The sequence below is a fragment of the Gymnoscopelus braueri genome, assembly GCF_963280865.1.
Source record: "Gymnoscopelus braueri genome assembly, chromosome: 23".
Classification (NCBI taxonomy): Eukaryota; Metazoa; Chordata; class Actinopteri; order Myctophiformes; family Myctophidae; genus Gymnoscopelus; species Gymnoscopelus braueri.
In genome coordinates, this window is record NC_137625.1 from 31,486,264 (window position 1) to 31,513,968 (window position 27,705).

Consider the following 27,705-nt stretch of genomic DNA (forward strand, 5'->3'; position numbering starts at 1 on the left):
CTGGTGGAGACAATAAAAGTCCCATACATCAATAATAACAATCCGCAAAAAAAAAATAATCAAAATAAAAGCATATACACAGATATTCGTTTTTTTTTTATTTTTTTAATACATTTAAAAAAATCATTTTTTTCTAAATATAAGCTCCACACTGTTTTCTTTTTTAGTTTTAAAGGAAAAAGATACCATGCCCTTTTGTCATGCCATGCCACATCTTTTTACCCCCCTTTTCGCCCCAATTTACTCGTGTGTTGTCACTGCTGTTGTATCCTACTGAGTCACCTGCCAGTGAGGAGCCCCCCCCGGGAGGACGTAGAGCCTTCATCCTACTGCTCCGACCCAACACTCCCTGCTGACAGGCTCCGCTCCCCCCAGCCCGTAGGAGTATACGTACAGTGACAAATATCACCCTCCTCCCCGCCCGGCTTCCCTCCCCAGAACACAGGTCAATCGTGTTGGCGTAGACGCTTGACAAAGCCGGATGCACCACGCTGGATTCGAACCCACAATCTCCGTGGTGGGCAGGCAGTGAGTTCTAACTGTCATGTAATGATGAGAGATGATGAGAGGATGATTAATATCATTACTGGGGTGAATTGATGGTGACAGTTAAAGAGATTGTTCAAAAGGCCAGTGGTGGTTGACGGGGGTTTGGTCCAGGATGTTTAGGTTGACCGGGGTTTGGCCAAAGCGTCCAAGATCTGACTAAGAGCATTCTCCACCTAGTGGACACAAACAGTAAGAACAGCATACAGGCATGAATGTCAACATTTAAATGATAAATCTCTTTGACAGAACGGTGGACAACATGTGTAGTAAAGTGTTCTATGAGGATTCATTACAGATCAAACAGAAACATGTTATCTGTAGGAACAGACACTGAGGAGAGAAGAGGTTTGAATAAACTTACCTTGGTCTCCAAAGAAGCTTGTTGTTCACTCAGTTGTTTCAGCCGTTTCTGTTGTTCTTTTTCCATTCTGTCCACTCTGCCAAAACACATACAGATTGATTGATTGATTGATTTTGAAGTAAAATACAATTACCCAATACATCTAAAGAATGTACAGAATAGTGACACATTGTGGTAAGCTGCTGCATCTAATTAGATGATGATTAAAATGAGGTTGAGTTCTACAGTTCAGTACAATGTTACTGAACTGTTACGCTGATGTACCAACATACGGTACACACTGTATACATACACTGTGTATAGTCTCTCACACGCACACGCATGCACACACGCACACATAGTTCAGTACATGTATTACATACAGATCCACATCTGTAGTCTGAGGTGAATGTAGTGATTGACATGAAGTCATTGTCACCTTACTTGTCAGACATCTGATTAAACCTCTGGTCAAAGTCCTCTCTGGTTCCATTCACCTGTTCAGTCACCTGCTGCAGCAGACTGCCCACTCTGTCAAACACACACACAGTTGATTGATTGCTTGATTGCTTGATTGCTTGATTGCTTGATTGCTTGATTGCTTGATTGCTTGATTGATTGATTGATTGTGTTGAGAGGTTGATCGGGATTTTTTTGGAATGCAATTTATGTTAAACAGCTCACTTTAGGATATAGCCTTGAGCTGCACCCGCTATAGGTACGTCCACACATACTGTCCGCCACAAGTGCCCGGAAGTTTCATCCACTTCCATTATGTTTTTTTCCCATATAATGGGAGTGGATGTTGCGTATGTGTGGACCATGGGGCCAGCTTGAGAGTTGAGTCTAATAAGGAAGTGAGTTCAAGTGACAGTTCATATGAATGGCCTGTAGTTTTGCTGTTTTACCCCTGCTGGTATCAGAAAGAATTTCTCTCAATGCAAGCGGATGGGTTTTTGACAAACTTTAGACTTGATTTTCTTACCTTAATAAACATTGTCAAAATACTATATGCTTCCAGTCGCTAGTTTAAAGTCTCATTTCAATCATCATGATATGAGTTTTTGGTAAGTTATGGTCCCATTTATTTTAAAATTGACAATAAAGTAGGGTATGCTCTAGCCCTTCCATTGTGTTAGGGTCATTTTTGACCCGTTTTCAAGTTTAAATAGGTAAAAAGTACCCTTTACATTTCGTTATTGGAACAAGGCTTCATGGTATCCTCCGAAACAGCTATTTTAACGTAACAAAATTAATTACCACCATTTTAGTTAATTCTGATGGTCTTAAAAAAAAATAGTGACACTTGTGGTGTTAGCGGGTAGACCCGGTAGAGAAGTGTGGCTCAATTTCCCCCAAATTGTCAATATTCAATGTTTACATGTTTGAGAGTGAGAGAGACTTGTCCTCAATTAGCATTTGCTATCAGGAGTAAAATAAAGTTTTGGTTTATGAAAAATAAATTACTTTTTACCTTCTATGGTATACGGGTCAATTTTGACCCGCTAACACCGCTAGTGGCACTATTTTTAATAATATTAAAACATTTTGAAGTTAAAAAACTAAAACAAGATATATATATATTTTTTTTAAGTGTGTTCTAATTATTATTGTCTCCGCCAGGCCGAAAGGCATGGCGAGAGAGTATGTTTTGCACCCTGTCCGTCCGTCCGTGTGTGTGTCCGTGTGTGACTGTGTGTGTGTGTCCGTGTGTGTGTCCGTCCGTCTGTGAACAGCTAATCTACGACACCGTTGGCTTCACTCCCTGGATGCCAATTCAGAACATTTGCCCCAAGTTTTTCACATGGGCCTGTTATAGCGCCACCAGGAGGCCGCTTTTTACAAAACATTTTTTTTGACAGTACTCCTACAGATTTTGTCCAAACATCACGCATGTCATGTATACAACTTTGTATGCGCACTCCCTAGAGGCCAAGGAAAAACTTTGCCCTGCATTTTTCACATCTGCCTTTTATAGCGCCATCAAGATATGTAAAACACTTTTTTTTATATTACTCCTTACAATTTTATCCAAATTTCACGCAAATCGGTACACATGATCTCTATTGTCATGTGATCATGACTGATCTGTTTGATTTTACATATTCCATCCTGATTGGCTAAGATTAACATCTAAACTTTGCAGTAGTGATTGCAATGGTTGCAATGGTTGCAATGGTTGTATCACCACATACTTTGCCTGGCATCTTTTTTTTCGTTTTTGGTCTCAGATTCGGCAGCGCGTCTTCCACCTCTGCGTACTCACAATCACACGCATTTAACTGAGCGTTTGCCCACTCTTTACCCCTGCAAAGTCCCTTGCGTATTGTTTCACAATCTCGTGTGTGCTTGTCACAAAGCGATGGGCAGTGAGCAAATCCATTCCACTCGTTAGCAAGTACTTGGATAGTGGAGTTGTTGTTTGGAAGACGCGCAGAAATGTCTGGGCAGTGAGGATAGTTTGGTATTTCAGCAGTGCATCTGCATACCCGCTGGCGTTTGCACGCACCGGCGGCTTCATATTATCTTTATTACTCAGGGCCCTGAGTGTCACTATCAGATCAATGTAAAGACATCCAGCTGGATCCCCAAACTTCCCAAACACCTTTATAAGCACAGCATCTTTAGCCCACCATCGCGTTTCACCTATTGGTGACAGGCGCCTGTGCCGTGTGTCTTTGCTCACATCTTCCCATACATTCACTCTTAGGTATGAGTCTTGCAGGAAAACAGCAATGTCGTTTAACAAAGAAAAGAGGGATGCACTCAAAAGAACGGAACTATACTATCCATTAGCACTAAATTCAGTACATGACTATAACACCAGACGTGTACCTGTGGTGCATCAGATGACAAGAGTGCTGAGAAGCCCCTGTATTCCCCTTGCATGTTAGCTGCTCCGTCTGTGGCATTACCAACACAGTCAGCCACATTAATATCCATTTTCTCCAACACGAGTTTCACCAAATCAACCAAGCCCTGGCCAGTGTTCACCTCGCTATTGACAAGTGCTATCATTCGCTCCTGTATTTCTTTTTCAGTCACATAACACATTATCACTGAGCTCTTTGGCTTGAATGTCTTGTGAGGTATCAATTTAAATGGAATACATCCCAGCTGTTTTAACCTCAGCAGCAATATTCTCTTTAATGAGACGTCCGTGTGAGACGTCCGTGTTTATGGTCGTCTTAGAGAGGAGAGTGACCAGTGAACCTTTGCCCTTTGCACCGGAGTCGTGCAGCCTCTTGCTTTTCTCAATACATGAACTGACATGTGTCTGCAAGCATACATCATATTTGCTCAACAAGAGAACGAGTTCTAAAAAAGTTCCATGGTCAGCAGCTTCGTTATCCAAACTGAATGCAGCCTCTAATTTGTCTCCCCTGTAACTGAGCCCACGTTTTCCAATGACTTTAACGATGTCAATAACACGTTCTAAAACCTGTCGCCTTTGACGCACCTGCTCTCTGGATATAGACATTTGATTGACATCTATCAGCTCAGATATATTTCCTCTGTTGGCCCTTAAAAGGTAGGCATATGCAGCATCTCTATGAGGGCCAAGTATCTCATGCTCCGCTATGCGTTGGTGAATATGTCTCCAGTCACTCATTCCCAGAGTAAAGGGGTTGCCATGTTTGGAGAAGGCCAAGCACACAGAGCAGTAATGTGTGTGATTTATCACAGTAACTTAACCACAATCCCATGTCCCATTGCTGCAATTAAAGACATTCTTTACTGTACTGTTGGTGGTTGTTTGAAATGGATGAGACTTAAAAAATAAATCCAAATCAACTGATTTTGGCCGTGCAAAGTAGTTAAATGCAGTCTCCTCCAGCTCACTACCAGCCCCCTCATCATCGACATCAGCAACAATATTTCCGGCTCCATTGTCCACCTCCACAGCAGCCGCATTATTATTATTATCCAGTGCTGACTCCTCTTCCTCTGAGTCTGGGATATTAATGCACTGTCCAGCGCCGGGTTCTGCCAGAATAAGATCCACGACCACATCTTTGGTAGCAGCGGTGCTACTAGTGCTAGCAGCACTGACAGCAGCACTATGGACCGGCTCCTCGTCCTCGCAGTCGCTGCCACCGGTGACAACCACGACATTAACACGCTTTTCAGCAGACTGGGCAAACAGCTTTGTTATTTTTATACATTTCCCTGCATCAGCCTCCAGACATTTCCGTTTTTTATCTTACTTTCTCCGCACCACCCTTTACTTTTTTTGTTTTGTTTTCTCTCCATTTTTTCACCTGCTAACAGTAGAATCCACCTGCTTGCATTGTATCAACATATTCCCGCCCGGCTTTTTTTTAAGTGGTTTACGTCAAACGTGGAGCAAACCACTTGAGCTGGGGGAATGTAGTCTCCACCTCCCCTCTACCAAAGACACAATCACTTCAACCCCCCTATGACAATGTAGTGAATGGACCGGGCCGGCCAGTTTCTCTTACAGGGCCGGTGGGCGGTGGCCCGGCGCAGGGCTGGGTGTTTTTTTCTTTATAATTAAAAAAATAATTGCTTGGCTTGGCCTTTGCCATTAATGGATACAAATAATTATGACCGTTATTTTTATCAGATGTCAGATAAATTTGAATCATTCCGGACATTGGGACCGACAGATTAAAATCCTAACGTGACCACTGACACACACACACACACACACTGGGGGAAGTGTATTGCCATTGCGGTCCCTTAGTGTGTGTGTGTGTGTGTGTGTGAGAGAGTGTGAGAGTGTGTGTGAGTGAGTGAGTGTGAGTGTGAGTGTGAGTGTGTGCGTGTGCGTGTGCGTGTGCGTGTGCGTGTGTGTGTGCGTGTGTGTGTGTGTCTGTGTCTGTGTCTGTCAGGTCGGTGTGGTGTGATTTGTGATTTATATGATTATTATTTGGTGTGATTTGTGATTTATATGATTATTATTAATTGACCTGACTGGTCTGTCAGGACCTTTAGTGATTGACATGAAGTCATTATCATCTCACCTGTCAGTCATCTGCTGAATCCTCTGGTCAATGGTTTCTGTCACCTGTTTCTGCACACTATTCACACACACACACACACACACACACACACACACACACACACACACACACACACACACACACACACACACACACAGAATTCAGTACATGTATTGCATACAAGGCCTTTTTTCACTGGTGCAGGTTTATGGTGAATTTAATTATTGACATTAAGTTAAATCACAAAGTGTTTATTATCTCACCTGTCAGTCATCTGCTGAATCCTCTGGTTAATGACTGTGCTGTAAGTCACTTGTTTCAGCACATTGTCCACTCTGTCAAAATACACACAACACAACACAACACAACACAACACAACACAACACAACACAGTGGTGCAGTTTTAGGAAAAAGAAAAACTCCAGTACTCGAGTATAAAGTATAAATACTCCTGGTCAAATATTACTACACTACAAGAGGAAGTTGCTCTGTCAAATGTATACTTAAGTACAGTAGTACTAGTACTAGTACTCCACAAGTACTAGTACTAGTGTTACGTCGATCCGGCCGGGAGTCGAACCCGGCCCACATAGTAACAAGGTACGTACTGTACGTTAGCAGTCTGCTAAAGAGCCAGGCTCCATAGCAAGCAGTAATGCAGCGCCCAAGCCTACACTAGCATTCAAAAGTACAAATTACATGTTGCTTTATCAGTGCATTGCTGTATTCAAATTTAGATTTTTTTTTTCCAAATAATTTCCAGAACTTTTTTTTTTTTTTTTTACAAATATCAATAATGGAGAAAATAGTAGAACAAGATCTACAACAATAGAAGATCTTGTAGATCTAGTATTTTCACCTCACCGCACCGCACCACACCACACCACACCTCACCGCATCGCACCGCACCGCACACCGCACACCGCACTGCACCGCACCACCAGAATATTTGTCTTGTAGAGCAGCGAAAGACATAAGTATCCAAAAATACAAATACTCAAGTAAAGTACAGAACACTACTCAAGTAAAAAAGTACTTTGTTAGTGTCCACCTCTGATCATTATCATCTTACTTGTCAGAAATCAGCTTGATCCTCTCAGAGTCACTGCTTCTCTCTGTCTCACTCTGGGCTTTGAGGAACTTCTTCTTCTGCTTGGTCTCCCAGATCTTAACACATTTCGCCCTGTGAGCTGAGGTTGGGCCTAGACAATGTCAACAATTAAAAAAATCTGTTTGTTAATGAATCAATTATTATATTGATTAATAATCAATGTAATATTTGGTAGATGCTGTACTAAAAGCATAGTTACACAGACAATTTTGTACAAATGACCAATTTTCACAAAATATCCGACTCATGATTTATGCATCATTGTAACCAGTATATTCATTCATTCATTCATACATGCAGGCGGTCACAATAAAATAGACAGTTGTCAATTATTATCTTTTCTTCAAGACTTCACCAAGTGGTCAAATCACGCTATAACCTTTTACTAAAGATAAAATATGTTTTATTCTGTTTTATTTCATCCAAATCAAATACTGACCAAGACTCTGACGCCTGTTGGATGTGCCAGAAGACTCCCTGTGGATTTTCTTACTTAAAAAAGAGAAGAAGAGATGAAGGTGGGAGAGGAAGATGAACGGAGGAGCCAAAACAGGACGGGACTGGTACTCCATGATGAGGTTGTAATGCTGGAACTTCCAGTAGAGGTCGCTCTTATCCTGCACCTTCTCAAAGGTCTTGCTGCATGGAGGGTTGAAGGGACAAAACAACAAAATATTAAATCATATTTGGGGTTAATTGGATGTTGCGTTTATCATATATGGTGTTTTGTTTTTTAAGAGCACTATACCACAGGTTTCCATAGCGGACTGGTGCTGGGCGGTGTGTGTGTGTGTGTGTGTGTGTGTGTGTGTGTGTGTGTGTGTGTGTGTGTGTGTGTGTGTGTGTGTGTGTGTGTGTGTGTGTGTGTGTGTGTGTGTGTGTGTGTGTTTGTGTGTGTAGTCTTAGTTTATGTTTCCTCATACATGCCTAGTGCCTACAAGGTTACTGTGGACAATACTGGTGAGATGATGAGAGGAGAGAAGAGCTGGGCTCAGTAAAGAGAGAGAGAGAGAGTAACATTAATGGAGTCACAGACAGACAGAAGGAAGGTGGCTAACATACACAACAGGGTACCTACGTGAGCATGGCAATGAGTAGGTTGATCAGCAGTATGTTGGTGACCAGCAGGAAAACCACCAGCAGAATGATCACCAGCCAGTTGTTGTACTCGCTCCTGCATGGCTCAGCACCGCCCTCTATCTGTGTTACGTTGTCAGTGCAGTTGTCGGCCATGTCCCAATGTAATCCCACTGTAATTAAAATAACAATATTAACAATATTAACAATATTAACAATATTAACAATAATAATAATAATAATAATAATAATAATAATAATAATGATAAGAATTAAAGCTGCAAGCAGCGATGAACGGGCCCTCGACGTTCTGTCCACAATACAAGTCTGTTTGGAAATCAGCTGAAAAATTAGGCTAAATAGCTTAACCCTTGTAGGGTCCTCGGGTCCTTTTGACCCGGTTTAACATTTTCAACATGAATTAAAAGTATGTAAACATTTTTTGTTCTCTATGAAACTTCTTCTATTTGCCTTATTTACTGTACTAAACATGTGATATGAAAATTAAAATTTTCATTTTCATGAAAATGAAAATTTTCACACAGGGCCTTCGGGTCAAAGTGACCCGAAGGCCCTGGGTGTGACTAAAACACGAAGACCCTACGAGGGTTAAGCAATTTCAGCCTGTCCCTATTGACCGTCTAAGCTTGCCTAGCAAATTCCGTAGGTATTTGACACTGGGAACCGGAGTTATGGCTGTTTAAAGCCCAGCCAATAGGAACACAGTGGGGGTGGGGCTTAAGCAATTTCAGACTGTCCCTATTGGCCGTGTAAGTGTACCTAGCAAATTTCGTAGGTATTCAATGCTGGGAACCGGAGTTATGGCTGTTTAAAGCCCAGCCAATAGGAGGACAGGGCGCGGGGCTTCAGCAATTACAGCTCGTCCCTATTGGTGGTCTAAGTCCACATACCAAATTTGTGCTCTGTAGTATGCTGCGAACTCGAGTTATGGTTGTTTAAAGCCCGGCCAATAGGAATACAGAGGGGGCGGAGCCTCAGAAATTACAGCTCGTCCCTATTGGTGGTCGTAGTCCACATACCAAATTTGGACTCGGTAGCATGCTGCTATTTGGAGTTATAGCTGTTTAAAGGCCAGCCAATAGGAAGACAGAGGGGCGGAGCTTCAGAAATTACAGCTCGTCCCTATTGGTGGTCTTAGTCCACATACCAAATTTAGACTCCGTAGCATGCTGCGAACCGAAGTTATGGCTGTTTAAAGGCCGGCCAATAGGAAGACAGAGGGGGTGGAGCTTCAGAAATTACAGCTCGTCCCTATTGGTGGTCTAAGTCCACATACCAAATTTGGACTCGGTAGCATGCTGCGAACCGAAGTTATGGCTGTTTAAAGGCCGGCCAATAGGAAGACAGAGGGGGCGGAGCTTCAGAAATTACAGCTCGTCCCTATTGGTGGTCGTAGTCCACATACCAAATTTGGACTCGGTAGCATGCTGCGAACCGAAGTTATGGCTGTTTAAAGGCCGGCCAATAGGAAGACAGAGGGGGCGGGGCTTCAGAAATTACAGCTCGTCCCTATTGGTGGTCTTAATCCACATACCAAATTTGTACTCGGTAGCAGGCTGGAAACCGAAGTTATGGCTGTTTAAAGCCCAGCCAATAGGAATTGTAGATCGGCTATTCTCACTTCCTGTTTGGCGTTGAAGTTTGAGGCTTTGCCACGGTCACGCCGTTTTATGAAAACTCAAGCTTCTGATAACTTTTCATCGTTAACGTCTTTTGTGTACTCTGAGCGAATTTGAGGCGGATCCGACAATCCGCCTAGGAGGAGTTCGTTAAAGTACAACGCGTGAAAATGGCGTGAAATGCACAAAAACGCCACTATCAATTAAAAATGGCCGACTTCCTGTTTGGTTTTGGTCATTGCTCCAAGAGACTTTTTCGTAAGTCGGGACATGATACAGGTGTGTACTGATTTTTATACATGTAGGTGAAACCGTATTGTCGGGCTTGAAGCACAAAGTTTTGTTGGGGGCGCTATTGAGCCATTAGGCCACGCCCCTTTTTAGACAAATTAAATACGTAATTTTTCTCCACTGGTAATGTGTGTGCAATGTTGCGTAACTTTTGGAGTACGTATTGCCCCTCAAAAATGCGATTCATTATCGGGAAAATAATAATCATTGCAGTTTCAATAGGGCTTCACACTACTGTGCAGTGCTCGGGCCCTACACATAATAATAATACTATGTAATGGTTGAATATTTCAACAGTCAGCATATAAGTCTCAAACTGAAATTGAAACTTACACATAAGATATTGATTAATGGTCCTTGGCATTTTAAAGGTATTGTAAGTGATTTTTGCGGAACAGTGATTTAGTTAAAACAAAATGTTTTAGTTAAAAAGTGAAATATCTATATTGTCACAGTAATCATTGCAATAAAGCTGTGGTAACCAACCACATTTTGTGCAGAATAGGCATGCACGCACGCACGCACGCACGCACGCACGCACGCACGCACGCACGCACGCACGCACGCACGCACGCACGCACGCACGCACACACACACACACACACACACACACACACACACACACACACACACACACACACACACACACACACACACACACACACACACACACACACACACACACACACCATCTACTTCCTCAACAGGAAAATGTCCAAAGATGTGCAGGAAAGGTCTGTAGAACACTCGACGGAAGATACGATCTGGGTTGGGGTCGTAGGAATAGAGCAGCGCCTGATTGGCTACTCCATATGCCACTATCCACACCCCCAGGAAGAAGAGGAAGGAGAAGACATCTTTCATCTGAACAGAAACAAGACATGTAGTGTTTATTTATTCTGTTTGTGACCTTCCCTCCACTCTAGCTCCAGAAGGAGGTCCCACTGTGTCCAGCTCTGGCTGAGGACGTACCGGTGGAAATGTCCAAATCCTTAAAAATAATATTGATGGGTTGAAACAAAGTTTTAACATCGTAAATATAGTTTGTTATTTAATACAAACTATAAAAAAAGTTTATATTTAAACTGTTAGTTTTTTCCATAAATGAAGGCCCTACTTCAATAATACAAGAGTGTTGCTCACAAATAGTGAAAATAACCGATCTGCTATTTTACACTATTTTTTAAGAGTAATCCAAGAGTGCAGTTCAGCTGTCACAGAGCACACCTCCTCTACACATCGAAGGCTTATTAATTAAGGCAGAAGAGATCAACGCTGGAGCAGCATATATATATAAAGCCTTTTATTTATTTAGGCGCAATAACAAATAATGACTGACGTTTCGGTCTTGCGACCTTCCTCAGACCTGTCTCTTCTGCATCTGTTTTCCCTGCCCCTGTGACGCACCGGACTGGCCGTATTAGGCTGAGGCGCACTGGTAGACTCCCTTTGGTTATTAATTAATGTTTTAAATCCTATCTAAGAACTGTCGACGTCACATTGAAAAACTAAATGAGAACTGTGGACGTCACACAGACATGGATAATGACTTGTGGTAATGACTTTGACTCGTCGACTTTTTGGTTAATGTCCATGTCCAAGGATGTGAAGAGAGAGGTTAATTAGGAAAAAAAAGATGTTCAACAAACGACCTGGGGTGAGAGTACTGCTGCCGGGTCTTAGGTCTTAAAATCAAAGCACATGGTGAGCTAAATGAGCCATTTAAAGATGTTGTTATAAACGATAAATAACCGTTTCCTTTTCAGAAAAACAACTAAACAGACATCTGTAGAATTGCTGGACTACATTTGCATTTTGGAATCGATGGAGTCTTCCCTCCGCCAGAGCTTGACACAGCGGGACTTCATCCCGGAGCTAGAGCGGAGGGAGACGTCACAAACAGGGCTAGTGTTCATTACATTACAGCGAAGATGTGAATGAGACGGAGTGTGAAGACCATGTAGTCGATACACAGGACACATCGTCCATAGTCATAAGACAACTCAAACATCCTGAAGCACACAAGCAGAATAAATACATTTAAACTCATTTTAACCAAACTCCTATTTTTATGATTTCAAGATTAACATGACTGTTCCGGCATTCCTCTTAGTTTATTTACTTCAATCATGGTGTAAATTGAAAAGGCTCAAGCGCTCCATACGTTGTGCTGTTACTAATTTAATGTGTTTCTCAAAATAACATATCAGTTTATCATTGATTCAATGACGCTACATGAAAATAAAATAATTTCAAAGAAAGAATCAATAACAAAACCTCTCTGACACTGATAAATAATAAAAGGGAGAGATTTTTAACGCAGCCTACGGCACCCAGAGACTCTGGGTAACGTAAGCTGCGTGACTAGAATGTTAATAACAAATATAGCTGCAAGCAGCAATAAACGGGTTCGAGGCATGAGAGGCTAAAAGCAATATGGAACAATAGCACAATAAGACATAGAAACTGAATGGATTGAACTTGAGACAAAGTAGCCCATGCAACTAACAAATGCGCATTCTCAACAGCTGAACAGAGTGCTGAGGGATGGTGGCTAGCAATCCAGGGTTAAGGACCTCACTCATGGACACCTCAACCCATGGCCATAGACAGGAATCGAAAGTTCAACCTTGGGACTCACTGGCTGTCAAACTAGTGATTGAGCTAAGGCTTCATCCAGCTTGACGGTGTCTGTTGAAGAGCATAGACTCTTGCCTTCTGCCATGAACCGAGCCCCTGTTTCACTAAAACTAATCAGTGGTTCACAAAGCATTTATCAATAGAGAAATGTGATGTCTCCTCTGTACCAAAACTAGAGAAATTAGCCGATCTACAAGCTCACAAAGCGTTGCTATCCAAAACGTTGTGAGCTTGTAGATCGGCTATTTTCACAAGGAAATAGGGTATACATTGAAAATAACTACTCTCAAAAAGGCATTTAATGTTATCTTTAAAACTTGCATATGCATTAATTAACACTAGTCCATACCCGGTCGACGCATCCGTGGGGGCATATGCGCACATGATCTGGCAACCCGGGAGACAGTTCGTCCCATAGCTCGCGGGGCCATTACATTACATTACATTACATTACAGTCATTTAGCAGACGCTTTTATCCAAAGCGACTTACAATAAGTTTATTCAACATAGGTAGGGAACGAAAACTACTAATCACCAGAAGTCTTTAGTGCATTTTCTGCAAAAACAAGCAACCAAGAGTATACCTAGCGCTAAGGTAAAAGTGCAATATATCAGCCACCTATTTCCTTAAACAGATGAGACAAAAATAGCTAAATCAAATGAGCATGAGCTAAAACAAATAAGTGTATCGACTAAACAAGATCCAATAAACAATACAGCAATAGAAAACAAGCGTTCGTACAACTAGTTAACAACAAGTAGGTCAGGCAGAGAGGAAGGGTAGTGTTTCCTGAAGAGGTGGGTTTTCAGCCTGCGGCGAAATATGGGCAGTGACTCTGCTGTCCTAACATCAGTGGGAAGTTCATTCCACCACTGTGGGGCCAGAACAGAAAAGAGTCGTGACCGTGTGGATCGGCCAGAAGGACCCTTGAGTGACGAGGCAATCAGTCGCCCCGAGGTGGCAGACCGAAGTGGTCGGGCAGGGGTGTAGGCATCGACCATAGCCCGGAGGTAAGAAGGAGCTGTTCCTTTCACTGCCCTATAGGCTAGCACCAGGGTTTTGAACTGGATGCGAGCCGCTACGGGGAGCCAGTGTAGAGAACGGAGAAGGATGGTTGTGTGGGAGAACTTGGGGCGGTTGAACACCAGACGAGCCGCAGCTTTCTGAACAAGCTCCAGAGGTCTGATTGCAGATGCCGGAGCACCAGCAAGGAGGGAGTTGCAGTAGTCCAGGCGGGAGATGACAAGAGCCTGGATGAGCACCTGGGCTGCCTTCTCCGTGAGGAAGGGGCGAATCCTCCTGATGTTGTAGAGGAGGAATCTGCAGGACCTTGTCACTGATGCGATGTTTGCCGAGAACGTCAGTTGATCGTCCAGGGTCACACCCAGATTCTTCGCAGTCCGAGTTGAGGTCACCACAGCATTATCAATGGTGATGGCCATGTCTCGGTGCGGACAGCCCTTCCCCGGGAGGAACATCAGCTCGGTCTTGGCCATCCCACAGCTGGGCAGCCCCGTAACCATGGCGACATTATTTTACTCAATAACGTCAATAAACAGCTGAGATTTGGTGAAATCTGTTCCGTGCACATGGTAATGGTCAATGGCTGTGTGCAAATTCAGATCAATTGCTCCAGCCACTGAGGAGAACCGGGCAGAACACATTTTGGTCTCACCACTACAGACAGACGTTACTCAAATTATAGGAGGATGGTCATGTTTTGTGCAATGCCCCCCTCACCCACTGTAAGATAGAGTTCTACTTTGGTTCAGAGAATATTGAACATCACCATGGCACATCTACAAGAATGTGGGACAACAGAGTTCCGTTCAAGCCATTTATTGTTCCGTTGCACAAATGAGCATTTTATGATTGGGCAAGGAGGTGGTGGGGCTTCACGGTCATGGTTTTACACTATGAAAGATAGAAACATTATATAATGATTATGTGACGGCCCCCTGGGCCTTTGCTATAGGGTTATGTGTGTGTGTTCCTTTAACATTCCATTGCAGTGCTGGGTTGGAGGGTGGAGGCTGAGATGATCAGTGGAAGGGGAGACACCTGGCCAATTGTCTCCTCACTCTATAAAAGCCCCACTCTACGACAGTTCTCTCTCTTCAGTCCTCCCCAGGTCACAGGCGTTGTGGCCACCCAGGAGAGCATTTGTGTTTGAGTTCTTTATGTTGAATTATTAGATTCAGTTCCAGTGGGCAGCATGTTTCCCTGCCCTTATGATTTGGAAACTTGATTTATTACTGATTTACAATGATTTCACTAGTTAGTAAATAAACTTTACACTTATTTATGTATTCCTCCGTGTCGTCTCCCCTTTTTTTGTTATAGTCTCTGAGCCAGACTGTAACAAATGGGGGCTCGTCTAAAACGGAAAATGTTGGTAAAACTACAAAGTTTGAGTAGGCCTATTGTAGTTTAGGTCGCTTGTGTTTAAACAAGCAGTTCAGGTTCACACCACCCTTGGTGGCAGCAGGGGGGATGGGGCCGTGGGAATTGGGAAAGCTGCTGGTGACGTCAGTGCTGGGGATTCCCTATCCAAATTCTTTGACCGATCGGAGGTCGGAGAATTTTGTTAAGGGTCTGGTGACTTAAGAACGTAAGTATATTTATTTTGCAAATCGGTTTTATTGAGCCAACTCAAGTAGGTATAGCGCGTTTCCCCTTGGGATTCGTGTGCGGGTAAAAAAGTAGTGTGGGGTGAAAGTGGCTGGGAGCATGTCCCTAGTCTTGGGGGGTTGCGTAAGTACCCGGCCGCAGAAACCCTCTGAAGACTAGAGCGCAGTTAGAGAAGTTTTTGGTATAGGCAGTCAGTGGGGAGGCTCAATTTAATTGATTTGTGTCTGTTACATTCTTTTGTTACTGGAGGGGTTGGCTTAAGGTGGAATAGTTTTTTTTGTTTTTTTGGGGGGAAAGTTTCAAAAAGTAAATGGAGGTTTCTGAGTTTGTTGCGGCTCCGTCGGAGGAGGGGTTGGATGCCTACACTAAAGAGCAGCTCATTTCAATTGCAGACCATTATGACATTGAAATTGGGGATAAAAGGTCCAGGAAGGACAACATCAAAGCCATGATTAGGGATAGCTTGTATGAGCAAAAGGTGTTGACCCCAACTCCGACAGTAAGTGTTCAAGCTAAAGTGGTTGTTGAGGAGTGTATACCATCTGGGTCGGGCTTGACTTTTGAGCAGCAGAAAGAGTTGTTGCAGTTGCAGTTGCAATTTCAAGTACAATTAAAGGAGAAGGATTTGGAGATGGAGAAAATGAGGCACAGAGCGGAGATGGCAAGATTAGATATAGAGGACTCAAGGCTCAAGCTGGTGAGAGAGGGAAAGTTGAGTGAGGTGAAGAAGGAGGGATCAGGTGACAAAGACCAAATATTGCAAAGTTTACGGTTAGTCCCCAAGTTTAATGAGAAGGAGGTGGAGGTGTTTTTCACTTTGTTCGAGCGGGTGGCAGACGCTAGGGACTGGAGTGATGTGGACCGCACGGTCCTATTACAGTGTGTACTAACTGGTCGTGCGCAGGAGGCATTTGCTTCACTGTCGGCACGGGACAGTAGAAAGTACACAGAGGTGAAAGCCGCAGTGGCTGAAGCTGCGGCACTCGCCGATGAGTTCTCATTAACACATAAGGGATGTGGGGACAACCGTAGATTTACTGGTGGGTTTGGGGGTGGCAGAGAGGCTGGCCAAGTTGTTGGGGGAAAATATTTCCCTGGCAGGTCCAGTGGGGCGTGGGGTGCGGAGCATAAGGGTGGACCGAGTGGTCTTGCTGTAGATGACTCCGGCAACGCCTGTCATTTCTGTCATCAGGCAGGACACTGGAAAAGGGAATGCCCCATGCTTAGGTCACGTAATAAGAACGGCGGGCCTAAAGCTAAGCCAGCGGCATTTGCTAGATCCTTGCCCGATACCAGTGGTGCTGCACAGCCGATGGCTGAGGTACCGAAAATGTCAAAACCTGAAAGTTCTTTCTTACCCTTTGTTTCGAAGGGTTATGTGTCACTGATTGGTAGTGGAGAGAAAGTGCCAGTTACAATACTACAAGACACAGGCACGTTCGATTCATTCATCTTGTCATCTGCTCTGCCCTTTTCTGAGGAGACTCATACCGGATACTTTCTTCCTGTGTTAGGCATGGGAATGGCTGTGTTCCATGTCCCGGTACACAGGTTAATGTTTCATTCAGACTTGTTTGAAGGGGAGGTGCGAATGGGAGTACGACCAGCTCTTCCAGTGAACGGGGTAACGGTAATTTTGGGAAATGATGTGGCGGGGGAACGGGTGTGGGCGGATCATGGGGTTCAGCATGTAAGTCCGGTTCTGGTCCCAGTACCATTGATTACCAAGGGCCCTGATGAGAATGAGAAACTGTTTCCTGATACGTTTCAGGCATGCGCTATGACGCATGCCATGAAAAAAGACAGGGACAGTGCCGAGGTTCGGGGGGAGACAGAATCAGAGGGTGGTATCATAGATGGAGTGTTGTTGTCTTTGGCTGATACTCCAGTGTCTATTCCACTCAGTGAATTGGTGAGTGAGCAGACATAAGATCCCACATTGAAGGATCTATTCCAGATGGTGCTCCCCAAAAGTGAGGTGAATAATCTTGCACAGGGGTATTTCATGGAGAATGAAGTGCTGCTGCGCAAATGGGTGCCGCATGGCGAGGGTGTTCATTGGAGACCCTATTTATCAAATTGTTGTTCCCTCCAAATTTCGTGACTTAGTGTTGCGGGTCGCTCATGATGAGTCGGGACATATGGGAGTGGGGAAAACCTATGACCGTGTTCTGAGACATTTTTTCTGGCCTCGGGTTAAGAAAAGTGTTGCCGGCTACATTAAAACATGTCATACCTGTCAGTTAACGGGAAAGCCAAATCAGACCATCAAAGTGGCCCCTCTGTATCCTATTCCAGCTATTTCCCAGACGTTTGAGCATTTGATTGTGGACTGTGTAGGCCCTCTGCCTTGTGCCAAGTCTGGTGCAAAGTATTTGTTGACCGTGATGTGCCAGAGCACCAGATATCCTGCTGCATATCCATTACGCACGGTTACAGCGAAGTCAGTGGTGCGTGCGCTCAGTCAGTTTATGTCCATTTTCGGTATTGCGAGGACCATACAAAGTGATCAAGGTTCTAATTTTACCTCTCATTTGTTTGCCCAAGTGTTGAACCAACTGAAGGTTAAACACAACAAAGTGTCGGCCTACCATGCGCAAAGCCAAGGGGCGCTTGAACGTTTCCATCAAACATTAAAATCATTGATGCGGGCATACTGTGTTCAGATGGATGCAGACTGGGAGGATGGGTTACCATGGTTATTACTAGCTGCTAGAGAAGTAACGCAGGAGAGTTTGGGTTTTAGTCCAAACGAACTTGTGTTCGGTCATACGGTGAGAGGACCATTAGCGGTTCTACAAGACGATTGGAAAGAGGTTGATCCGCCTAACAATCTAATTGATTATGTAAAAGGATTTAGGCACAGACTTTATTCGGCTACGGAGTTGGCAAAGGAAAGACTGGGTTCTGCACAAAAGAAAATGAAACGTTTGTATGACCGTAGAGCTGAACAGCGCGTTTTTAGTCCAGGTGGTCAAGTTTTAGCTTTATTGCCTATTGTGGGCTCACCGTTTCAGGCTAAATTTATGGGACCATATAATGTGGTTAAACAGCTGACGGAGCAAAATTATCTTGTTGCCACTCCAGGTCGTCGTAAGCAAAATAAGTTGTGCCATGTTAACCTTTTAAAACCATATCTTGCCCGGGCGCCACAGAGCGCAGCGTTGAGTTGCACTCGCCCTGTGTGTGTTAGTAACGCACACGGTGTGAAAATGAAAGCGAGTAATGATGCAGTTTGTGAGGATGGTTTGCCAAATCATGACACCGCACTGTTGTCGGGCCGACTAAAAAATGCAGAGGTATTGGCGGATCTAAATGGTGTTTTGTCTCATGTATCAGATTCACAGCGTGCAGAGTTGGTGGAGCTGATACGTGGGTACCCAAGCTTGTTTGGGGATGTTCCCTCTATTACGCATGTGATAGAACATGATATTGAGGTGACAGATCCCAAACCTATAAGACAGCGGTTTTATAGAGTAAGTCCAGATAAGCGCACATTTTTGGATTCTGAAATTGATTACATGCTAAAAAATTACATTGCTGAACATTCTGCATCGAGTTGGGCATCACCGTGTCTACTCGTTCCAAAATCGGACGGGACGTTTCGTTTTTGTTCAGATTTCAGAAAAGTAAATAACGTTACGAAACCTGACTCGTACCCTTTACCCCGTATGGATGACTGCATTGATCAGGTCGGGGCTGCGAAGTTCATCAGTAAGTTCGATCTTTTAAAAGGGTATTGGCAGGTTCCCTTGTCAAAGCGCGCACGGGAAATAGCCGCGTTTATTACACCGTCTGGACTGTACTCGTATTCTGTTATGCCTTTTGGGTTACGCAATGCACCGGCAACGTTTCAACGTTTAATGAATAAAGTGGTTGGTAACCTGGAAGGTTGTGCAGTGTACTTGGATGACGTGGTTATTTACTCAGACACTTGGTCTTCTCACATGGAGCGCATAGGAGCACTGTTTAGGCGCTTAGCTGAGGCGCGCCTTACTGTGAATCTGGCCAAGTGTGATTTTGCGCGTGCCACTGTGACGTACCTTGGTCGCCAGGTGGGACAGGGTGAAGTGCGTCCAGTGCGTGCAAAAGTAGAAGCAGTTGAAAAATACCCACCACCAACAACAAAAAAAGAATTGCAAAGATATCTAGGTTTTATAGGATATTATAGAGCCTTCTGTAGAAACTTTTCAACTGTAGTGGCACCGCTGACTGACCTGCTTAAGGGTAATGTAAAATACATCTGGTCTCCTGTTTGTCAGCTGGCTTTTGAAAGTGCCAAGAAGATCCTCTATAATGCTCCTGTTCTAGCTGCTCCACACATGGAAAGGCCTTTTAAACTGCAGGTTGATGCCAGTCATGTAGGTGCAGGTGGAGTTTTGATACAGGAAGATGAATTGGGAATTGAAAAACCTGTGTGTTTTTTTTCAAAGAAATTTAACAGGTATCAGTTGAACTATTCAGTGATAGAAAAGGAAGCTTTGGCTTTGATATGGTCTTTGCAGCACTTTGAGGTTTATGTGGGTTCTGGACCTGTGGTGGTGTACACAGACCATAACCCATTAACCTTTTTGCATTCACTGCACAGTCCAAATCAGAGGCTGATTAGGTGGTCCTTATTTCTGCAGTGCTACACATTAGATATACTCCATGTAAAAGGAAAAGATAATGTGGTTGCGGACGCTTTGTCTAGAGCCCCATGTAACTAATTCTGTGTTCATTATCTGTTTTGCATAATGCCTTAACTTTTCTCTTAAAGGCTCCAAGGTACCAGTTGCTGAGGGGGGTGGGGCAGAAGCAGAATATAGATGTGAACTGGGGGGGTTAGTTTCGAAGGGGGTTATTTTTTGTAAATATTTGCACATTTGTAAGTTGATTTAGTTATAGAACACAGTTTGGGCCAGGGTTCCCTGTGGGACCCTGTTTTGAAGGGGGCGGTGTGACGGCCCCCTGGGCCTTTGCTATAGGGTTATGTGTGTGTGTTCCTTTAACATTCCATTGCAGTGCTGGGTTGGAGGGTGGAGGCTGAGATGATCAGTGGAAGGGGAGACACCTGGTCAATTGTCTAAAAGCCCCACTCTACAACAGTACTCTCTCTTCAGTCCTCCCCAGGTCACAGGCGTGTGGCCACCCAGGAGAGCATTTGTGTTTGAGTTCTTTATGTTGAATTATTAGATTCAGTTCCAGTGGGCAGCATGTTTCCCTGCCCTTATGATTTGGAAACTTGATTTATTACTGATTTACAATGATTTCACTAGTTAGTAAATAAACTTTACACTTATTTATGTATTCCTCCGTGTCGTCTCCCCTTTTTTGTTATAGTCTCTGAGCCAGGCTGTAACAATTATTATACAATTCAACTTTTAACAAAAAAAACAAGTGAGATTCAATATTTCTCTAAGATGAATGATTATTGTATTTCCCTGAATTCTATAATAAGTACTTATGTGCTATGTTCATACACACACAGGTGTGATTGGGGTGATGAGTGAGAGCAGGTGAGAGGGGTGGATCCAATCCATGGGAATAGGGGAAAGGTTGTTGACTAGATGACTCTTTTCTACACCCACCCTCACTAACCTTAACCTCAGTAAAACAACGCCTAAACCTAACCCCAAGAAACACTATTTGTAAAACTAAGAATTCCAAATGATGATCACCTCAACACATTTGTATGTCTCCTCGGAACCGAAACTAGTGAAAGTAGCCGATCTACAAGCTCAGAATCACGTTGCTATCTGTAGATCGGCTATTTTCACAATGAAGTATGTCATACATTGTAAAAACATACTCTCAAATAAGCATTTCATGTTATCTTTAACAATTGCACATGTATTAACTGATGGAGTCATGTTTGTGCGATGCAATTGAAAAGTAGCCTGCCCAAGGTGAGGTTTGAACTGGCAACCTTGGGCTTGTAAGGCAGATGCTGTAGCTAGAAGCCATTGGATCAACAGACCTGAAGTTGTGAAAATGGAGGTCAAAAAGATGACACAGTTTCACACTAATTGCTCAGAAATTCTGGGTTTAAGTGTTTTTTCAAACTGCTCAATATGGCGGAAAATCTAAGGGCGGAGCTTACTGGTGAAAGTGATAGATGTTTTCCTTATGAGTCACGGCACATGTGTAAGCAAGTTTCATGGCTGTCGGCCAAACGAGGCATGACTTTTACCTGTTTAAAGTTTGCATTTTCAAAAAGTTGCATTAGCGCCCCCCTTTGGCCAATTGGAGTAAGATTGGTTTCAGTGATATTTGGAATGACATTACTGCAAAGTTTCAAACAAATGTGAGTCCTTGGGGCGGCCATAGCTGAGTGGTTAGTGAGCCCGCCTAGGGAGCCAGAGGCCCTGGTTGCTCCAGGTACGATTCCAGGCCAGGCCAGCAAATGTGTAGATGAAATGAAATTTGTCCCTGAGCGAGACTCTTAACCCCTAATTGCTCACAGGCCCTCATTGGAAACAAGACCGCAAGGACTTTCATGAACGGACCTGTTAAAGGAATAGTCTGCATGTATGTGTTAGGGGCAGACGAATAATTTTCATAAAACTGCAATATTCATTGGCTCATTAAAGCTTAATGTTTTCATTTATGGAAAATCCGCCACTAAAGTTTTGTCGGCATAGGTCCAAAGTACATGTGTAGAACGTTTCACTAAAATTGCTCAAAAATGACTGCAGAAACACAGGTTTAAGTGTTTTTCAAACTGCTCAAAATGGCGGAAAATCTAAGGGCGGAGCTTACTGGTCAAAGTGATAGATGTGTTCCTCATGAGTCAAGGCACATGTGTAAGCAAGTTTCACGGCTGTCGGCCAAACGAGGCATGACTTTTGCCTGTTTAAAGTTTCCATTTTCAAAAAAAATCTATAGCGCCTCCCCTTTCACCAATTGGAGTACGATTGGTTTCAGTGATACTTTGGAATGACCCTCTACATTACTGCAAAGTTTCAAACAAATGTGAGTCTGCATGTATGTGTTAGGGGCAGACAAATACTTTTCATAAAACTGCAATATGCATTGGCTCATAAAAGCTTAATTGTTTCACTTATGGAAAATCCGCTTCCCCTCATGTGTAAAATGTTTTGTGCAGATTGGTCAAAAATCCCAGGAGGAGATAGATTTTTACTGTTTTTCATATAATTCAAAATGGTGGGAGATGTAAAGGTCAGAGGTCAAAAGTGAGAGTGTGAAAGTTGTTAGGCATGAGGAGATGCATGTGTGTATCGAAGTTTCATGTCTGTAGGTCAAACAGGGCATGAGTTGTACCTGTTCAACCACACGGTTAGGCCGTGACAGAAAAAACGGCGGAAGAATAGTAAAACCCAACAGTTTCAAAGAGGTTTTGAGCCTGATAGGCTGTCGAACCCTCAATAAGAAAACAAGTATTTACATTGCTAGCTAAGAAACTAGAAAAGGCCAGGGGCCTGTTCCTCAAAAGGTGAATTAGAGCTAAAGCCTGGCTTTACCACCTATCCTGGCTTAATTTAGCCAGGATTAGAGCTGAATCGGTTCCACAAAAGCTGAATTATCTTGAAGATTAGTTTAGCCAGTTCACCCTGGCTAAGTTTAGCCTTATCCGATTCCACAAAAGAGAATTGAAGCAAGCCTACCTTAGTTACCATGGCAATTTAGCTGTGAAGTTAGCCTGGTCAGGAGCAGGCTAACAGCCAAGCTTACTTAATCCAGTGCCTTGTTCTTCAAGTTTTTCCACAGTTAATTCAAAACATGTGTTTGTATATGGACTCATTTTAATGACCCTGCATTAAAATAAAATGAAATCAATACAATAAGATATAATCAATGTAATTGTATTACTGAAATAGTGTGTGACCATGAATCATAATTGTTTCACAATGACTCATGTGATATGTCATTGTCACTCTGTTAACACTATAGTTCATAATGTCATTGTCACTCTGTTAACACTATAGTTCATATTGTTGTTAGATGTTTGATAATATATTACCAATTTTTTTAAATATTATAAAAGAATTCTAACACATACATATACATATATATATATATATATATATATATATATATATATATATATATATATATTTAAATATATATATAAATTATTAGTTACGGGTTTAAAGGAGCCTCTTTGTAAGTCAATAAGGAGCATATTTTAAATTATCAATTTCTAGTCAATGGAGAAATTATTTTTTATTTCTTGTCCACCTTTGGAGTTACATCATGATGGCAAGGTAACTACACAACCCAAACCTCTACCAAAGTGGTCTTGCAAATGTGGGGTTATTGTGTGTCTTGTCCCGTCCCCCGCTCATCCCGTCGCGGTCAACCCCCCCGTCCCCGTCCCGTCCCGTCCCGTCCCATCCCCCCCCCGTCCCGTCCCGTTCGTCCCGTCCCGTCCGTCCGTCCTGTTGCCCGTCCGTCGCAAACACCCCCACACACACACACACACACACACACACTCTGTGTGTGCTTGCAATACTTTGCCACGCTTTCTCCCTGGATTTATTAATAACGGCCGTGTTTCCTTTTCTGTTGATAACATGTTTCACTTCCTCATATGCTTGCATGAGCTGCTGCTGTTCGGCCACAGAGAAAAACGCTGCTCGAGTTTTGTTCCCCACTGCCATGATTGGTCAAGTTCAAGGAATCTGCGCTCGAGTTCATGGTCTTTTATAGAAATACGTCGCCGGCGAATCGCCGCCCATTCAGCCTGGCTTCATTATCCTGGCTGGACACAGCCTGGCTTGACATAGCCTAGCTTGACAAAGTCGCTCCTTTTCAGCCTGGCTTGGCGTTCGAGGAACGGAATAAACGAGGCTTTTCGGACCCGACTTTGTCAAGCCTGGATTTGGCTTAAGGCCAGGCTTATTTAATTCACCTTTCGAGGAACAGGCCCCAGGTTGCCTATAAAGCCTGCACAATTTGGAAGACAGTTATAGACAACTGGCATGGTATATGAGAAACGTGACTGATACAGTGGGTGCCTATTGACTTTGTCGTTTCTCATGTGACTATCACTTGCCTCATTTGCCTCACCAGCTCGCGCAGTAAATTTAGTTCCAAATACTACCATGAGGTGGCGCTTTGGAGTCACTTTTTTGTTTCAGACAGACAGACAGACAGACAGACAGACAGACAGATAGATGTCTTATATTATTATTATTAATAATAATAATAATAATAATAATAATAACTAGCAATAATTAAGTGTGCTTAGAGCGTTTACATTTTGATTGGGTTTTCTGTTCAGTCAGGAACGCATCTCTGTCATTTTAGAAATGTTCAGAGTTCAGACACACATTGGTTTATGTCTGTCTGTCTGTCTGTCTCAAAAGTCCGTGGAGAGAGAGAGAGAGAGAGAGACAGACAGACAGACAGACGTCTTATATATCATTATTTTTTCTCGCATCAATTGCTGTGTAGTATCTATCTTACTTCTTTCCTCTGTTATTGGAACAACTCAGTCAGTGTAGTGGTTAACGCTGAAGTACAATAATTTTACGTCCCGAGTTCGAATCCCACTCGAACCGTGATCAGTGATTTTAAACGTGTAGGTCTACTACGTAGCCTACTGTTGTTTGAACTGAATTGAAAATGTCCTGTCTTTAATCAATAAAATGTTTTTTTTACTTTCATATTTTTTCGTTATCTGTAATAAACATCCGAATCTCGGGCATAAACATCGTCTTATGCGCGAGTGCGCTCTGGTGCACAATTTCAGAACGCACTGTGCTGTCCAATGTGTCCATATTCATCTATTAAATGCCCTGTTTTCAGCACTGTCACATATCTTTTATACATATCTTTTATACTATTTACACTTTTGGATAGTGTAATTTCTCTTGTTAACTAGGAGATTAATGTTTAGCGATCTCAAGCAGTCTGTCTCTCTCCATAAGTAGCAGCTGCAAACCATCAGTAACAACCAATTTATGCTTCAACGTAGGCTACAACGGTCAGTGCATGGTGGGAAAAGTACTCAGATATTTTACCTATAAGTAAAAGTATCAATACTGCAATATAGAAATACTCCGTTACAAATAAAAGTCCGGAATTCAAATCATGATGCAACACTTTGTGAGCTTGTAGATCGGCTATTTTCACTACGTTTATGGGACACTGTTGTACAACAAAGTAGAATTCATTTGTGAAGAAAGAAAAACCCATTAACAGTTGAAATGTGGAAATAGCCTACACCATTTCTGCCCATCCCTCTAACTTGTAGGCCAATTGGTACATTAAAAATATCAATGGCCACGCTGAATTTGTATCTGAACAAATACTTTGATAGAAGAGATAGAGAGGTACTGTAGGGGGGAGGGGGAACCTGATAGCAGAGTTCCTCAGCTTATTTGGATAGTGTAGGCAGCATATCATTAACATAACCGGTTTGGCAAGAGACTGGACCAGTGTTGTAGGCTAGTGCTAATTTTGGAAGTGGGGGAGCGCGGGTCTTGAGCGGATTGGAGTTTTTTTTTGTTACTTTATTTCGGTTTTAGGGTTAAGCTCTGATCCACCCATCCCCCCTCCCACGAAAGCCCCCCGTAACCACCCCCCCGATCCCCCGCACGCAACCACTCCGCCGCGCTGTGCCAGGCCGCGCTGCGCTAAAACGCACTGTCTGTGCCTGTGGTGCCCTACTGAAAGCTATAATAACATAGTAGCCTAGTAATGACAAGGGTGCAATTATATTCAATGATATTTAATTGTTTTGTGGAAAACACATGGCTCATCATGCTTAATTAAAGAGAGACTCACTTGCCTTTTCTTAGTACTTTTCATTATTTGGACAGAAGAAATTATAAACATTTAGCCAATATTCGATCATCATTAAATAACATACAGTGAACTGGTAAACTGGTGACAGCATGTCATGGATAGCACATTAATTCTTAAACAAAATTGAGGAAGAAATAAGAATACAAATAAAATAAAACAAACCAAAAAGACGCCAATAACCCCTGTCTTATAAAAACTGCCAAAGTGGGTCTGGGTTATCTGACATGACAGGCTGTGCCACTTTGTTTTTTGTGCTTTCTGCCGCGCGATGTGCTCACAGCCAAGTCTTGACATAAGGCTCTGGATTCCAGGATGAGCAGAGGTCCATGCTGTCTAATAAACATCAGAGCCGACACACGTTCTGTATGCAGTCGCGAACGGAGTGATGTTATTATGAGGTTCATCAAACTAAAGCCGCGCTCGCCGTATACTGTATAAAATAAAAATCATTAAAAAAAAAAAAAAATCTTTATTTTTATTTTTAAAGCAGTTAGAGAAGTGAGGGAGCGCCACTCCCCTGCGTCCCCCCTCCACTACACCCCTGCTGGACTAACCTTGCTAAGCTTGTAGATCTGCTATTTTCACAATATTTATCTGTGGAACCAAGTCAAACACAATAGGGGTCCCCAATATGGTTATTTTGGGGGGTCATGGCCTGAAAAAGATTGAGAACCCCTACTTTAATGCCTCTCTCTCTCGCTCGCTCGCTCGCTCTCTCGCTCGCTCTCTCGCTCTCTCGCTCTCTCTCTCTATTCCATTCAGTTCTCCTCCGTAGAAGTGGGTGTGCTCCATGTCTGTAGATATTTCTGTGAATAGCATCCAGTAAATACTGTACTTTATACTGTCGCCATGGGGGAGTGGTCTGAACTAGATATCACTGTCACGATCCATTAACATTGATTTTACGATATAAATTCAAAAATGAATACTTTATTTACAGTTGTCGAAGAACGAGAGAGAGAGAACGAGAGAGAGAGAGAGAGAGAGAGAGAGAGAGAGAGACACACACCCCCCAAATGGAACCATTTTAATTCAAGGAACCATAATTAACATAACCGGTTTAGCATGAAGAGACTGGAGACACAGAAGGCAGATACACTGTGAAATCCTCAGCTAACTAATTTGGGTGTACACATGTAACCAGATGTACCCATAGGGGTTTTCATTTGGTTACATTTGTACACTCTTCAGAGTAAATTTAATTATTATTCAGGTCTTTAAAAGCCTCGGCCTGCCTCGCTGGACCCACCCCCCCCCCCCCCCATATCCCTGATTAAAGTGCGACTGACACTCCCAGCGTAGAGCCAAGCTGACCACACAGCGTTTGGTTTGGGTCATGCTCATTACTCAAGACGTAGTGCCAGTGCCACGGCTGGAAGCGGCACAATCCCCAACAGCAGAAATTAAACTGCCGTGCTCCGGTAATAATATTACTGCAATATTATTGCAGCTTACAGCGGTGGAAAAAAGTGCTCAAATGTTTTACTTAAGTAAAAGTATCAATACTGCAATGTAGAAGTAGCCTACTCTGTTACGAGTAAAGTAAAGTATATATAGTATATTATCTTAATTGTAATCTCTCTCTCTCTCTCTCTCTCTCTCTCTCTCTCTCTCTCTCTCTCTCTCTCTCTCTCGTTTCGTTCGCCAAAAATAGACACAAAAAATAGAGTTGCATCGCGACTCGCATAAGTGCACAAACAGA

General features: G+C 43.0%; 1 pseudogene across 1 annotated transcript in view; it reads right to left on the bottom strand.

Moving 5' to 3' along the window:
* Positions 1 to 7,380: 7,380 nt before the first annotated feature.
* Positions 7,381 to 27,705, bottom strand: part of LOC308079631 (transient receptor potential cation channel subfamily M member 5-like) — a 38,518-nt pseudogene continuing 18,193 nt past the window's right edge. Inside the window, exons 12-15 of the transcript in view lie at positions 11,900 to 11,987; positions 10,665 to 10,839; positions 8,046 to 8,217; positions 7,381 to 7,606 (exon numbers count right to left, since the gene is read on the bottom strand). The product of the transcript in view is annotated as a transient receptor potential cation channel subfamily M member 5-like (transcript). The remainder of the gene's footprint in view (positions 7,607 to 8,045; positions 8,218 to 10,664; positions 10,840 to 11,899; positions 11,988 to 27,705) is intronic.